The 14,093-nt window shown below is 42.6% G+C and overlaps 1 long non-coding RNA gene across 2 annotated transcripts in view; it reads left to right on the plus strand.

Moving 5' to 3' along the window:
- Window positions 1-807: 807 nt before the first annotated feature.
- Window positions 808-14,093, plus strand: part of LOC123343312 — a 76,754-nt gene continuing 63,468 nt past the window's right edge. Inside the window, exons 1-2 of one of the 2 annotated variants that reach the window (XR_006572190.1) lie at window positions 808-926; window positions 8,248-8,318. This is a non-coding gene — a long non-coding RNA (uncharacterized LOC123343312). Of the gene's footprint in view, window positions 927-2,295; window positions 2,361-8,247; window positions 8,319-14,093 lie in introns of those variants that run through there. The other variant, XR_006572191.1, reaches the window with a different exon arrangement.

Raw genomic sequence — 14,093 nt, forward strand, 5'->3', positions numbered from 1 at the left:
TGGCCCATATTAACTATGAAAGTGTGGCCTGTGTAGTCAAGGTACCAGCGTGCAGTATTCCATCTAAATGGGAGCAGCTGGACCATAATAGTCTCCAGGTGGTGCACCTTGATAGTGAATCTGAGGGGGGCTAAGATGTATTTGTTGTTGTGTTGAGCTGCAAGTTAGACATTCCCATTTAAAGAGAAGGAAACCCAGGCATGGAGGCTACAGGGGTAGATGTGAACAAGTGTTGCTTCATCAGTTGAAGAGTACTTGGGTAGGGTAAAGGGATGAGACAGGGAGAGAGATGATTAGGTAGTCACATCGTCCCTTTCCATTGGCTAATACCAGGTATGTGAGGTTTTAGCAACTGCAAAGGGGTAGGAGCTGGTTCCTCTGTTACCCCATCACTTTTCCATGCTGCGTGTTGTCGAACACCTGTGCATGGCCAACATCAGGAAGTAGCAGTGGAGGTACAGGAATGGGAGCGAGTGTAAAGGGGTTCAAGTGGAGAAGCTGTTGTGGAAGAGTGTGAGGAGTCAAAGCGGAGGGATGGGAGAAGGGGCTGCCTCATTAAAGCAGCTGTCACCATTAACAATGAGAGAGAGACCTCAGTAAACAACTGCCTTACTGAAGGTCCTGTTAAAAGAACTGCAGAAGATGTGGGCTTCAGTGTCCAAATACAAGGCCGGTGGTTATGGCTCCCCACACATCACTCTCAACCCACCTTCCTCCCACTGCCATGCTCCCTTCAGCTCCTCAAACTGCTGCGTCCTCGCTAACCCTCCACCAACTGCTGCGTCCTCACTAACCCTCCACCAACTGCCACAGAACCTGCCCCCTGCTGCTGACAGGCGGCTGCTGCTCATGGATGCGTCACAGCCCACCCCCACCTTGGCGCGGGGGTCATGGGCTCTCACGAGGCGTTGGGATGGATGCAGGGGGTAAGAGAATTTCCTGGATGGTTCCTGGCCTTTGAGGCCTGTCAGTGGGAGCAGAGCCTGCTACAGGTGTTTCTTTTCCCTGTCTCTCCCCACCCTACCCCAAGGCTCTTTTAAGAGGCCAGTTAGCTGGGTCTCCAGCTGTTACCTTTTCAATTTTAAATCTAATGCAGTGGCCAGACCTTTCTGACTGGTCTACGGTCAGTCCTGCCCCTGCTGCCCTAGCTCTGCCCTTCCTGGCCCAGCCCCACTGTGCTCCCCCAGGTAGAGCTGTCAGGACACTTGTTATCATCCTGCTCTGCCTGACAAAGGAACATGCTCCCCTCTGGGTGCCCAGGCCCCTTGCTGTGCGGGGGAGGGGGAGTGCTATGAGAGGCTGCTGCCGGAGCGCTTAGTGCTGCCTGCTCCACCTGTCTCCTTTCAGAGGCCTATGGGGGCGAAGGACTCGGGAGGACGCCACTCCCCTGACCCAGGTGTGTGAGGCAGCTGCCGAGGGGCACAGACAGGAGCTATGCTGCCAGGGGATAAATGGTTGCTGGGGGTGGGCAGAGATGAGTGGCTGGCGGAGAGCTGAGGGGCTGTTGGAAGGTAAAGGTGCTGGTGCACCAGGGCCGGTGCAAGGATATTTTGTGCCCTAGGCAAAACTTCCACCTTGCACCCCCCGCCCCCACCCCTCCCCCCAGAGCATCACTTATTATAAACTTTCAAAAATGAATACTGCATACTGTGGCATTGTTCATTAGAATTAATACATGGTCGGCTTGAAAATTTATTAATTTCATTATTTAGTCTACATATTTAACGAAAATAAATGAATAACCTGACAGGGTGTGGGGCTGGCTGGCTTCAGGCAGGGGGGTGCGGCAGGGGCTGGCTGGAGACAGGGGGTGTGGGGCTGGCTGCAGGCAGGGCAGGGGGTGTGGGGCTGGCTGGAGATGGGGTATGGGGCTGGCTGCAGGCCGGGCAGGGGGTGCAGCAGGGGCTGGCTGCAGGTAGGGTGGCGGGTACCAAGATCATCCCTAAATATTCTGGGGCCCTGCACAGCCCCCCCCGGGTGGTGCCACAGGCCTCTGGGGGGGGGCGGGAGCTGGGGAGCCCCAGGCTTCCATGGGGGGGGCAGGCCTCAGGGGGCGGGGCTGGCTTGGAGGGCAGGGGGGAACCACCCCCCAGCACTCCCCGGGGCTGGGTCTCTGCACTTCCCCCCGCCGGTGAGTGCAGGCCTGGCCCTGCTGCAGAGCTCAGGGGAGTGGGGGCAGGGCAGGGCTGAGCAGCGGCAGGGCCCTGGGGAAGAGCCAGAGCAGCAGGGAGCAGCGCAGCGCCCCCGGCGGCCTGAGGAGGAATGACATCACTTCCTGGCCTGCCGGCCGGAGCTAATCAAACCCACAGCGCCCCCTCGCACAGCGGCGGGAAACGGGTTACACGTTTAGCCAGCGCCGGGTGAGCATCCCAGACATTTTGGGCACCGCTTTTTGGCGCCCTAGGTGGCTGCCTAGTTTGCCTAGTGGTTGCACCGGCCCTGTGATGCACTGAAGATTCTGGGTGAAGCTGGAGAGCCATGAGTGCTGGTTGTGGGGCAGAAAGCCTGGGGGAGAAGTGAGAGTGGAAGGACCTTGGGAAGTGGGCCTGGAGATGCCTAAATAGGGAGGCTTCCCAGGGGAAGAGGAGGGGCTGAATGTGAGAGATTTAAGCCACAAGATCCAAGCCCTAAGGCAAGGGAAGGAGCTGGGTTGCATGGGAAGAAGAGGGAGCAGACCTAGGTGACGGAAAACAGCGTGAAGTTGCCAGGGAGATGAGGCATGTGGGGCGGGATAACAAGGTAGAGGTGTGGTGAAAGTGGGAGATGTTAGAGGGAGAGAAAACCCTTTAGAATGAAGATGAGGTGGGAATATGGGGACTCAGGAGAGTTGGCAGACCTCATTGTAAATGGCAGATGGGTGGAGAACCCAGGTGTTTCTGTGCACAGGAAAGAGGAAAACTGTAGCTTTGTTTGATTTGTTTGTACTCTTCCCTGAGTACAGACTGCTAGGCTATGAATAGCAGTCCCCAGGGATAAGGGAAGGAACAAGAAAACCAGATGCAAGCTGGGAAAGGGAGACTTCTCCCTGCTATTTGAACCAAGCTACAGATTTCTGGAGTTTGGATACAGTTTAAACAAATATATTTATGAACTTTATTCAGCTACTTGTTATAACATTCAGTACTCTGATTACTGAACTGTTATGTTGTTTCCTTTTCAAGGTATAAAACAATATAAATTACAGTTAAAGATACTTGTATTTTTATAATATATACAGAATAAGAATTGGCACATAGTCTTGTGGATTAAGGTTTGAGGAATTCAGATATTTATGATTTGAATGGATTAATGCATGATTTGAATCCCATTCAAAGATTTATCACATCCTTACAACAAACATACATAGATACCATTACATTTGTGTGTATATGCTTATGTCTAACAAATCATTAAGCTATTTAATGTACACAGTAGTTAAGAGAATATAATCCATACAATATAAAATATGGCAGCCATACAATAGTACCTCACAGAGCTATTATGAAGATAAATATATTAAAGATTGTGAGGCATTGTGATGCTAATGATGGGAGCCGTATAAGTACTTTAGATAATTTCCATTTGACTTTCAACGCTACTGAGTTGGGAAATTAGTTTTGTTTGCTTTTCCTGAGGTAAAGGCTAGAAAGGCCCAGATGATTTACCCTACTTTTAAAGGCCCTTTCTTCTAAACACTAGAATTCTCCTAATCTCAGGTTTTGCTACACAAAAGTCTAAACAAAGTACAACATATTGGTTCCCTCTCAGAAACTGCAATAATGACATGAGGAACAATCCAAAGGTGGGTCTATTGGTGATCACTTACTCATACCTTTTGTAGAGTGATATGTCACTTAAATTTCCTCAACAGACAGCCTCTTAGGGAGTATTATATATTGTCAGCTATATGTCTTGTCAGCTAGTCTCAACTGTGTGTGGTGGCTGCCATTTAAAAGTCACTATTTAGCTATGTCTTATTCTTACATTTAAAACAAAATAATGTGATGTTGTGTCACAGATACCATTATGATCAACGTTTATCTTTGATTGTAAGCTCTTCAGGGCAGCGACTGGTGGTTTGGGGTTTTTTTTAATATATAAAATCTGCTTGTACAGTGTCTAGCACAGGGGTCTCAAACTCAAATGACCCCGAGGGCCGCATGAGGACTAGTGCATTGGCCCGAGGGCCACATCACTGACACGCCCCCTTGCTGCCCCTGGCCCCACCCCTTCCATGAGGCCCCGCCCCTGCCCTGTCTCTTCTCCACCTCCTCCCCTAAGCGCGCACAGTTTTAATAAATATATACACTCAGTAATGCACCTCACTCAAAGGACAAAACACGCACTTAGATTTACTGCCTAAGGCTCTGGGAGGGAGTTTGGGTGGGGGAGGGGGTCTGGATGCAGGCTCTGTGCTCGATGCAGGCTCCAGGCTGCGGCAGGGGGTGGGGGTGCAGGCTTTGGGACGGAGTTTGGGGATAGGAGGGAGTGCAGGGGTGAGGGCTGAGGGCGAGGGGTACATGATGCAGGAGGGGGCTCAGGGCTAGGGAAGAGGGTTGGGCTGTGGGGTGAGGGCTGTGGATGAGGAGTTCATGATGCGAGGGGGCTCAGGGCTAGGGAAGAGGTTTGGAGTGTGAGGTGAGGGCTGTGGATGAGGGGTTCATGATGTGGGGGCGCTCAGGGCTGGGGCAGAGGATTAGGATGCGGGGGGATGAGGGGTTCATGATGTGGGGGCGCTCAGGGCTGGGGCAGAGGATTAGGGTGTGGGGGGATGAGGGCTCTGGCTGGGGCTGAGGATTAGGGTGCAGGGGGATGAGGGATTCATGATGTGGGGGTGCTCAGGGCTGGGGCTGAGGATTAGGGTGCGGGGGGAATGAGGGCTCTGGCTGGGGCTGAGGGTTTGGGGTTGGAGAGGCTCAGGGTAAGGGAAGCCTGCCTTGCCAGTACTGGCGGAGGGCAGGCACTAGGACCCTGCACCCTAATCCTGAGCCCCAGCCAGAGCCCTCATCCCCCCACACCCTAATCCTCTGCCCCAGCCCTGAGCGCCCCCACATCATGAACCCCTCATCCCCCCACACCCTAATCCTCTGCCCCAGCCCTGAGCGCTTCCCCCCCCCAGCCCGGCCCCGGCGGGTCCCGCTTCCCTTCCCCCGGCCCGGCCCCGGCGGGTCCCGCTTCCCCCCCCCCCTTACCCGAGCGCGTCTCCGGCGGTCCCGCTCAGAGCCGCGTGGTGAGGGGGCGGGGCTGGGAGCTCCCTCTCAGCCCAGAGCTCCCAGCCCCGCCCCCTCCCCACGCGGCTCGGATCGGGGCGGGGCTCAGGCGCTCGGACGGAGACTCGGCGCTCTATGCGCCGAGGCTCCAGGAGAGGGGCGGAGGCGGGAGCCTCCGCTCTTCTCTTGGGGGCCCCTGCGGAGCTCCCCTGGGGAGCTCCGCGGGCCGCAGGGAAGAGCTCCGCGGGCCGCATGCGGCCCGCGGGCCGCATGTTTGAGACCCCTGGTCTAGCACAAGAAGGCCTTGATTCTGATTGGGTCCATACAGGCAGTACCACATTACAAACAATAAAAAATAACTTTAGAATGGAGAGCGCTATATTAGTTTTCACCTCCATAATCCTGCAAGGCTTGTTGGGTATCTGGCTGGTTCTTTGCATGTCCTCAAAGCAGAGTTTCTTAAAAAGCAGGAAACATTAGGTCATAAACAGGTTTTGCTCACTACTTTCCCTCTGAAGGCATCCTTAATATAGAGGGAGGCTGCAAAGAAAAATGTCGGGGGTACATTTCTGAAAGTCTTTATATATAATGATAATCAAAGATACAACAAGCTTCCTTATTTGGATAACCCAGTTTGCCTCCATAATTGTACAACAAAAGCAATTGTTCACAGATGCAGCTCTTGATACAAGCATCCTAAAAAGGAGGACTTTTATGGGTCTCTGGGAAAGTGCTTGCTATTTTATTGTAATGGTTTATTTACACAACAATTAACTTGTCATCTACCTGAAGAAGCACAGGAAAGAAGGTGCGATGGAGTGTATTTCCCACACTGACCCTGGCAGAGCTGAATTAGGCCAGGTGGGTCCAATCAGACAACTAAGCAGCAAATGAAAGAGATTGAGGCTGTGTGGAGAGGCTTAATTAGAAAGAAGCTCACCTGTGAGAGAACGTAGGAACTTCTACCCGAGGGAGAATCACAATGTGGATGGGTCAGAAGGCTGAGTCGTGAAGCAGCCATGCTGTGACTCTGAGAGAGAGGAGAGCTGCAGATGGTGGAAGAGATGGAAGGGGGTGCTGAACTGAGCAGAGATAATCCCTAGAATCGCCCAAAGGGGGCACCACCCAGCAGTGAGTAGAGTGCCCTGTGACAGATACGGAGTGAATCACTGTGGTATGAAGACTAGTGTTCTTTAATCTGAGCAAAGTAAAAATAGACTGTAGGGTATTTGAAGGCAGGTTTTCTATGTAGAAGACTGATTGAGGTATTGTTAGTTCCACTCAGGAGAGTGGCTTCTGCATAAACACCTTATTTCACTTTCTAGTTCACAAGTGAAGCTGGCCAAAAAGAGACCTGCTCTTCAGAAGGGAGTACAGGAATTTGACTCCTTTCTCCAATAGGTATATATAAGGAAGAGTTGTAATGGATGCTCTACCTATTCCCTGGTGCTTTAATCAAACCTATACCTTTAGTTTGTCCCATTCCTGCACAAAGTTGTGGAAAGGGTCACATAAATCAAGGTTAATGTCATTCTCATGGCTCCAAGATGAACAAGAAGAATCTGGCATGCAGATGTTGGCCAAAGATTTGGGAATTATTTTATCCCTTTTCATTAATGTATTGTGTCAGGGACTACTATCCTGCAATAACTGTAGGCTCTTTCACTAGCTGGTGCTTTCAGATGGCTGAAGAATGGAGACTTCCCTCAGGGGTGCTTAGGAGCTATTTGAGATCTAGGAGACCATTAATGTACACTGTGTATGGTATTAACATATGAATCATAAAAATGGAGAGAAAAAACTATTAGGTCTTTGTACATGTGTTGACCAGTACAATATAGTTCTTTACACTACATTTTGTGGTTCCCTTACAATCTGTTTCTAATTGTCCCAAGTCACATGTCTTCCACTACTTCCTTTAAGAGATTCTTCTATGAACAGATTCTATTAATGCAAAGGCATTTAAATTTTTGTACAGCATTGATGCTTATTTATAAAATATTACTAATATTTTAAACCAGTGGCTCTCAACCTTTCCAGACTGCTGTACTTCTGCAGGAGTCTGATTTGTCTTGCGTACCGCCAAGTTTCACCTCACTTAAAAACTACTTGCTTACAAAATCAGACCTAAAAATACAAAAGTGTCACAGCACACTTATTCCTGAAAAATTGCTTGGTTTTTCATTTTTACCAAATAATTATAAAATAAATCAATTGGAATATAAATATTGTACTTACATTTCAGTGTGTAGTATATAGAGCAGTATAAATGAGTAATTGTATGAAATTTTAGTTTGTACAGACTTCACTAGTGCTTTTTATGTAGCTTGGTGTAAAAGACCAGGAAGACCTTTGTGCACCCCAGGGGTCCACATACCCCTGGCTGAGAACCACGGTTTTAAACCATTTCACTGTACTAATTTACTTTCCGATACTAGTATCGTGTTGTACTTAGGCAACAAATATTGCTCAGCTCTTCTTTCAGAGTTCTTAACATTGTCGGTGCAACGAGATAATGATTGAAATGAATATTGTAGATTGTCTTTTGTAGAGTTGTTAAGCTGGTATGCATTATTCACCATCATCCACAGAGTAATTTCCATCACATCTGTAGAGTGCTGGACATTTAAGGCTAGACTGCTAGTATTTGCATTGCCCTCTGCTGGCTGTTTTAACTATTTACAATTAGAATGGATAAATGCACAGCATATAATCTGAGTTTGGCATTGGGTGAGCCAAAGTATCTTTCATCCTAACTAATCTTTCTTTTCTCATCTTCAATCACATGACTGTGGTATCACTGATGATACTTCCAGCAATTTCTCCCAAAATATGCTCAGATTGGTCAACAGCATAATCATTTAGAAAACAGTTTTTGCTTTCAAGCAACCTTGAACGTTCTGAAGTGTCTGGTACCAGCCTTGCTGGACTAGATGTACCACTATCTTGGCAAGTATGGCAACTCCTATGAAGTAGTTCCAGATCAAGTATCTGCCTAGCTCAAGTTTACAAAGTATTTTTATACAATAATACTAAAAAAAATTCTTTTTATCTACAGAAGGATCTTATTGAGCGAAAGAAGAGAGAGGTCGTTCTTGTCCCTGTGTGTGTAAATGTGAAGTTGTCAAGGTAACGTTTACTGATTTATATAATTAGCATGTTTGTGAAAGGAAACTTCTGAAAGTTAATTTGAGAAATGTTATTTTAGGAAAAGAAGAAGTGAGTGGAATACTTCAGACTACTTTGGGGTTGTTCCTTTTTTAAATGTGGAGAACAAAGGGAGCAACATTTCCAGAGTAGTACTGTACAGTAAACATAAACAGGTGTATCGCTTATTTCGATGAGCAATGCCAAATCACAGGTAGCAATAAGCCCTATGTGATAGGTGTTTGTAGAACTGGGGCTTTAGTTGTATTATTAAAGGGGTTTAACTATTTAGCACTTGATTGTACATCTTATTTTGCATATTGGCTAGGATTTACATAAGCAGCCTCACCTTAGTGTGACCACTTACAAGAGTAGTCTCATTTCACCTTTGGCTTCCAAGTATACATGTTGCTACTACTTGTGTAAGTGCTCACTGATACGAGGCAGGGTTGCAAATCTGACCCTTGATAGTTGATGCATATTTTATAAGTGCAGCTTGTTTATAAATATACAATTCTGAAATAAATGTCCAAGCATATAGCAATACTTAATATACAAATACTAAGGATTTCAGTCTGGTTTGTTTAATTTATATTCAAGCATTGATAAGATGGGGTTACTGACTGGGTTGTAACAAAGTTGCAGTGCATACACTGTTTTGTAGAAGGAAAGCTATCAGATGTGGCTTTTTGTTATGTTTAAGTGCTATGTGTATCATATCTAAAATTATTGGGAGTTCAAATATGGAAATATTAAATCTTTTGTTAATGGCTTGGAATTAAGCACAACATGGTTGCAGATGATTTGGAGGACTTACTTAAGGTAAATATACAATTTCAAGCTCCATTATCATTTATAGTTTAACTAAACATGGTGAGATATTAGTGCTGTGAATTTGATACAGTGTTACTTCATAATTATGATGCTTTTCTGCAGTAAATTTGATATAGAACATTTGCTAAAGCAAAGCTGCTTAATTGTGTGACCAAACATTTTATGGAAAACATCTGGCATAATTAGTTCAGGATGTGTGCTGTATAAGAACAGACTCTTTTGCGCAAAACTAGAAGTAAGCTAACTCCATATGTGTATTTTTTTTATCAATGACCAGAAGTTAAGCAAATATAAATTAATAGTTTAAAATAATGGGAGTAGTATTTAGAATATAATTTCAAAATAGCTAAAGGGGAAATGGAATATAATTCCTGTTTAAAATCTCAAATGAACAGTTTACACCTGTTAGTATGTTATGTTTTAGAACAGCTGTTTCTTTTATTATCAGTAAACAGATGCAGAAAGGAATGGAATGTTTTAAAGTAATATGTTAATCCTATCTTCCACTACTGAACAGTCTCACAATATATGATGAAATATTCACTATATTGCTGCTCTCATTTACAATTATAGAATTTCTTAGTTAATTTCTCTTTTCTGAATATGAATGTGTATCCAAAGTTATTTTAGTGTTTTACATCCCAGGAGGGCCAGTCTTGTACTACTTACACATATGAATAATTTTGTTAATGACTCCATTGGCTTGGATTACTCATATGAGTGAAATTACCAAATTGCTCATGTGTGTAAATGTTTGAAGGATCAAATCCTGAATTTGCTTTTATATCTATATACTCTCAAATTTACTCTTTTGTGAAACAAATCTAAACTCCTGAGAAAAAATAATTACACTTTTAGGGTCTAAGCCTGCAAATCTATTCGCAAACTCCTTTTAAAGTAAATTGGCGTCCTCCATAAAACTTCTCCACAACAGGCTGGATCAGGCCCAAAAATTCAAATCATGATTATCTTTGATTATATGGAAATAATACTAAATGTAGAATGGGCCATTATGTCAGTACAAATAAGAGTGTGTGTCTTGGATTACTTATATCTAATAGGTAATTCTGTGCAATGTTAATTTATCTAATCTCAGTATAATAGTTCATCTAATTTTTGTATATGATTCATTATAAAGATTTGATTACTGATGTGCTGAAATATACAGTTCCTTTATTTTGACTATGCTGTGATCAGGTCAGTCTCTTGGAAAAGAAAAATCATCAGACTGTGATGCCTGCCCTTTTAAAACTTCATGGGCTGTACTGTATAATGTTTTAGAGATTATAGTACAAATCAAATGGAACTAGAGGTTCATTATTATCAACTGCAACTCAGACATTAGTCTGCTTTCAGCTGAAAACATTATCTATAAAGACACTTTTTATTCACTTAACTTTGGAGTATTTGTAGGTGTTTTCAACATTTAAAAAAAAAAGAGTAGAGATTTAATGAAATGTCATGCAACTGTGGAGCATTACCAAATCAGCACTCAGAGAACGGAAACACAGCAGATTAATACTGTAAATTGTTTAGCAGATTAGCTTCCAGGAAATGTAGAGACCAATGAATATGGCAGCTGCATTATTAAAATATTGCGTTCAAACCCAGGTCAAATTGTTCATGCATGCATAAACTCGGCATTAATTGAATCACTGCATTTTTAAAACATTCTTCAGATCCGAAATCTTTCATGCTTCACCATTTAAATTAAAAATATGTATTAAAGGGTTTTTTAAATAAGGTGCATGAATTATTCTGAGTACAGTGTATTGTATTAAATATACATGGGTTTATTCTTCTTTGTCAAATGATCATAGTGTTAATGAAGACCATCAAGGTTAAAAAAACCTGGACATATGAGAAGATTTTTATGGATTTTAATGCCCTAGAAAACCCATTATGAGGGGGATTCTGTGATGCCAAGTAACATAAAATTACCAGTTTGTGACCTTAAAAAGAGAAAGAGAGAAGGGGACATTCGCTATTTTTTTTAACCTGAATACTCTGTATATTGGATCATCTGAAAATAATCTGGGTATTACTGAGGAAAGATGAATAGAAAACAGTTTCAAAAGAACATGTCCTCATGATCTTCTCTCTCTAATACTGTCAGGATTAATCATTAAAGATATAGGTTTAGATGACATCATTTCACAACATAATGTAAATTCTACATTTAGAAATAATCATTTATTGAATTTTATTAAATGGTGGCAAGATTGAGATGTTAAATTCAGGATAGGAGTTGGTCCACAAGCAAGTGAAGAAAACCTCATTGTCAACTTATCAAAAGCTTCTGATAGATTTAAAAGAATCTTCACAGACACCTGATCACAGGGGTGCTTAAGCAATTTGTACAGTGGGGGTGCTGAGAGCCATTGAACCAAACTGTAAACCCTGTATATGATGGAATCCATTTCAAGCCAGGTGGTGCTAGAGCACTCCTAGTTCCAGCACCAATGCCTGATCATTGTCCATCTCAAGCAGAAGAGAATGACCCAATGAGACCAATACACTTTTTACCATACTCAAGCTGAAAACCAGACTGAAAGTGGTCAAAGACATCTTAAAATTTCAGACCAAATTGTTTGGTAACAACCTCCTCTCCGCAAAAGAAAAGTTCAAGATAATAATTGGCAAGATTATCAATGTCCCAAGATAGTTTCTTGAGTAAAGGATAAATGACTGCTTATTTAAAGGTTGCTGGCAGCTCTTTCCAAACTAGAAGAGCTGGGCTGTTGTAGGGGAATGCATGCTGTACCCTGATAATGGGTGTAGCAAATCCTGCTACTATGTGCTCTCCAAGCACTCCTGGACACATTTTCCTTGCCTCACCCACAATGCCTTCAGGAGTTTATGCTGAGCAGACAATATGCACCTCAGTGGGCTGAAGAGGCAATCTAGCCCCATAACTTTAATTATTTAATTCATTCTACTGAAGACACTGATTCATGTTTACAATTCACACCAAAATGCTTTATATACTATAGTAATCTCATCATGATTTGCATCCAACAGTATAACAGTGCAGCAGCTCAGTAATGCTGTGTTTGGACAGACAATTTTTGAAGATACTTAGAACTTGATAGAGATATCACTGGTAAGATATCTTTACTCTTAAAATGCTCAAATAATGTTTACAGTTAGGGTTTTAGGCTGTAAACTTTTTCTATTACCATGCATCTGCAGCCATTTTTCTTATATCTATCTTACAATTATTCACAAATACCTTGCTTGTTTAATTCATTATTTGGATAACTATAGCCCTATCGAACACTGTACATCTTCAACATTCATTTGTTGCATACTGTTCAATAAGACAAAACCACATGAATCACATATTTGCCTCTGCCTGCAAATAATATTCAAAATTTGATAGATAGTGATATCTGAACTAAATGTTTTATTAAGAACAATAATTGGAGCTAGTCTAAAAAGATGATTATCAGATCCAGAACTGCATGAGGCTTAGCTGAATTCAGATTAAATGCTAAATGAGGGCAAGTATTCTGTTTTAGAAGTTTTCAGGTCAAAATGACAGACATTGCAGTAGACAAGTGAAATTTTGTGGGATTTTTGTCATCTTGAGCTGAAATCTCATGACTGTTTTTGTGAACTTTCTACTGCATCTGAACCAGAACCAGAAAATAGGACACCTCCAACCCAAAATCAAAACTGTAAGGGTGGGCTTTTGAATCCAAACCTTAGCCCCTGACCTCTCTTGAAATTCAAAGAGATTTGGATTTCAAATTCCTGTTTCAGCTCATTTCTGATAATAAGTAAATCATGTATCACACATCAAGGGAAACTGAATGTAATGCCTAACAATAAAAATGGTAAATAATACTTTGCACTTATTCAGGTTTTTCATCCAAGGATCTAAAATGCTTTTATAGTACCAAGATCATTTGTATGATGTACAAAGATGATATAGTATCAAGATTTGATCATTATTCCTATTTTTCAGATACAAAAACTAAAAAAACAGAGTAAATAAGACACTTTCCTAGGGTGACATATCCAGCCAAATGCAGAGTGGTGGGGTGAGGGGACTGGCCTCCAGTCACCCAGTACTCTGCTTTAACCACTAGACACATGATAACTATTGTAAATTGCAGATGCACTATTTTCTTTCCTCATTATGACCTTTTCTCTAGATAGTAAAAATATTTAGTTTATTTTTACAATACCTTAGTTCTTTAAAGGTTGTATATTTTTTAGTTATTTTGTTCTTTATATACTAAGCCTTACCATTTCTTTTTAGATTTCTACATGCATATCTATCTATAGTAAGGCACTCTTGTATTGAAATCCTAAACTAGTGACATAATATATGCTAGTGAAAGTTTTAGGGTACTAATTTATTCTTTTGCTATTTTTACCTGCGTGGAATATAGAAGGAAAAAAGAGGAATAAAATTAAATGTATTATTTAAGAAAAGATTAATTTGAAAAAATATATTGCAACCATCATTATTTTACCAGGTTGCTGGTAGGTTATCAACACAGATCTTTCAATTGCTGTTCAATAATCCAGAGCAACTATTTTGGCATAGCACAGTTTGTTGTAAGATTTAATAGCTTGTTATGTTCTATTTATACACGTAGAAGTCATTTAGAGTTCATCAGACTTATTTAGAATCAGCATTGGCCTATGGAGTTGCAGGCTGAATAAAGTAATACTAGAAAAAGAGGGAATTAGAAGTTGAAATTTGTCATGTAATATTCATGAAATATGTTTGAAGCTTCTTGAAAGGGGGTTAATCAAGCATAGAATTCATCAGTTCCTTTACCAGAATGAAACCAATGTCTTATAATTGAAGTTAAAATATTGGGAGTTTATAAATTGCTGTCACAAAATAGTAGTAATAAGGAGTACAGAGTGAATTATCAGTACAGTCATGAAGATCTTGCCCTCCTT

This window comes from Mauremys mutica, chromosome 10 (genome assembly GCF_020497125.1).
Source record: "Mauremys mutica isolate MM-2020 ecotype Southern chromosome 10, ASM2049712v1, whole genome shotgun sequence".
In the NCBI taxonomy this organism is placed as follows: domain Eukaryota; kingdom Metazoa; phylum Chordata; order Testudines; family Geoemydidae; genus Mauremys; species Mauremys mutica.